The sequence below is a fragment of the Limulus polyphemus genome, unplaced genomic scaffold (assembly GCF_000517525.1).
Source record: "Limulus polyphemus unplaced genomic scaffold, Limulus_polyphemus-2.1.2 Scaffold4031, whole genome shotgun sequence".
Taxonomy (NCBI): Eukaryota; Metazoa; Arthropoda; class Merostomata; order Xiphosura; family Limulidae; genus Limulus; species Limulus polyphemus.
Window position 1 is genome coordinate 51,181 of NW_013669641.1, and position 2,955 is coordinate 54,135.

The 2,955-nt window shown below is 31.0% G+C and overlaps 2 protein-coding genes across 5 annotated transcripts in view; one reads left to right on the plus strand and one right to left on the minus strand.

Annotated features, from left to right (window-relative positions):
- The window catches only part of LOC106470482 (zinc finger protein PLAGL2-like), a 33,437-nt gene that overhangs the window by 11,663 nt on the left and 18,819 nt on the right, over window positions 1-2,955 (plus strand). The window lies entirely within an intron of this gene.
- The window catches only part of LOC106470484 (protein aveugle-like), a 50,144-nt gene that overhangs the window by 3,419 nt on the left and 43,770 nt on the right, over window positions 1-2,955 (minus strand). The window lies entirely within an intron of this gene.

Genomic DNA, 2,955 nt, shown 5'->3' on the forward strand with positions numbered 1-2,955 from the left:
ACACTGTTTTTAAAGCTATAAGAGCAATCCCCTAGCAGTAGGCTTCCACTCTACACTGTTTTTAAAGCCATAAGAGCAATCCCCTAGCAGTAGGCTTCCACTCTACACTGTTTTTAAAGCCATAAGAGCAATCTACTAGCAGCAGGCTTCCACTCTACACTGTTTTTAAAGCTTTAAGAGCAATCTTCTAGCAGCAGGCTTCCACTCTACACTGGTTTTAAAGCTATAAGAGCAATCCCCTAGCAGCAGGCTTCCACTCTACACTGTTTTTAAAGCTATAAGAGCAATCCCCTAGCAGCAGGCTTGGACTCTACACTGTTTTTAAAGCTATAAGAGCAATCTCCTAGCAGTAGGCTTCCACTCTACACTGTTTTAATTTCCTGCTTTTGTTAGTTACAATTGTCATTCATACACCTGCTTTTGTCAGTTACAATTGTTGTGATAAGTTGTTTTTTAGGGCTTTAGGTTGCCCTTGAGGAGGCTGCATCTATTAAGCAGGTTTATGGTATGATAATCATAAGAAAATACACCACAGAGATTTGAAACGAGTTGGTACAGATTGAGATGGTTCCGTAACTAGAATACCTTACAAGTAAATAGGAAAGCATCTGATTGTAAATTGTGGGTAGAAATGTATACGTGTATAGTGCAACCACAAAAATGAAAATTTTAGGGGAAATGGTGAAGTTATTTTTATGCTTGATCCTATGGAATAGCTAACTAAGGAGGGTGTTATTTTTGTTATAATACGTACTTGTAGAGGTTTATATTCTTCAAAGTGCCTATATCTAGCTGCTCAAGCAGCAAGCACAACGTAATACTACCTCGATATAATTAATGATTGTGTTGGATTTTTATTTTTACAGATGTGTTTTGTATATGTGTGATTATTTAGAACATTGTAGCCCTCTGGTGGACTTACTATTGCACAATTTAATATTTTTTTTTTGTTATTGTTATTTTTTCTTGTTGACCTGGGACACACTCTGATTTCCTTTAGTTTAATCAAAACCAAATTCTAAAGATACAAATTGTAGTACAAATCCCATAGTGGATTACTTTGGAAATTCAGATAGAATTATATCATGAAGTACCTCATTATCTTACCTGTACATCTAGAATTCATAGTTAGTGTGCTAATTTAGTAAAATGTACACTGACGATACTGTACATAGTTCATAAAAAAAAGGCAACTAATCATATGTTTTAAACTTCTTATAAAATTCACAGTAAGTTAAAAACAACACAATAAGGAATTGACAATATTTCAGTTTTCTATAGAAATATGTACAAATGGATACCGGTGAAAACCTAAGATTCTCATTTGCTGTAGAAATAAAATAAATTAAAAAATATATGAACCCATAGTAGGTTGTTCCATTTTCTATAGAAGCCGGTATGTTAAAAATATATGATAGTTCACATTTTTTATAGAAGTAATACAGTAATTAAAAAAATAATATATTATTTTTTACAAAAGCAAAACAGCAAATATAACAAAATGGTTGTATCTTATTGTTTCCACTTTCTATAAAAGCAACACAGTAAGAAAACAACAAAGAAACGCCTGGTAATACCTCAGTTCCAATTTTTTGTAGAAGCAAAATATACCGGTGATATCTTATAGTTCCTGTATTCACTGCAAGTGTGAATTTCTTATTTTATAGATATGCTTGAAAGGGCTACATTGTTCTAATTTATTCAACTCCATTGTCACCGACATTTATACGTATACAGTACTTCTACTAATGCATATTTGTCTAAATTGCATTGTTTGATTTTCGTAGAATTATATACATACCAATATATATATATATATATATATACATACACCTATAAAGTTTCTGTGCATGTTTACATTTTTTGTGAATGTTTAAAATGCAATTTAAAGTTGATGAGTGTGATTTTAGGTGTAAAATAAATATGCTGTTTGTTTTTATGTGTAAGTGGTACTACTGAGATTTAATTGTTATGTAGTTAGGAAATAAGCTTAGTTATCTGTTACACAAAGTTTGAAGTATTTTTTATATAATATCTGTAAAGTTGTAGAATCATTTGAATTTGGTGACCATTTGGAAGATATTACTCCTGGGATAAATGTATGTAATAAGTAGCAAAAACAAAACTATTGTCATTGTTAGCCAGAATAGGGTCATGTTTTTATGGAAACTGTGTTTTTAATGTATGTTACATGAAAGTTTCTTGGTTTCACTGTATTGGATTCAAAAGAAACAGAACAGTTCTAGAGATCAAAACTTCCTAAAGACATTATTAAATATAAAATTTTATTTGGGATATAAAAAAAAAAGTATTAAAACAAAGAAAACATTACAGTATGTTTACAACAATTGGGATTATTTAGTAATTAAGTGTGGGACTTCACTTAATGTTATGTTATAACCAAAACATTACAATACCTTCTGAACAGTTGAGACATGGATTGTTTTGTAATTAGTAAACTTAATTGTTTTGAAGACTACAGAAGGTATACTGTTTGGTTTGTCAACATGTAAAAAAACTAAGAATGTTAATGCTTTGTTAGGCCTGTTCATAGTTAATTATTACCTGGGTGGGTGCTTTAGAAATGGTTAAAATGTGAGATTTAAACAAAACATATCTTCAAAATTGCAAATGTAGATTTGAAGTTGAAAAAATTGGTCACATAAATCAATTTCCTTGTATGTAACAAATCCATGCAGTAAATTGGTCGCATAAATCAATTTCCTTGTATGTAACAAATCCATGCAGTAAATTGGTCACATAAATCAATTTCCTTGTATGTAACAAATCCATGCAGTAAATTGGTCGCATAAATCAGTTTCCTTGTATGTAACAAATCCATGCAGTAAATTGGTCGCATAAATCAGTTTCCTTGTATGTAACAAATCCATGCAGTAAATTGGTCGCATAAATCAGTTTCCTTGTATGTAACAAATCCATGCAGTAAATTGGTCG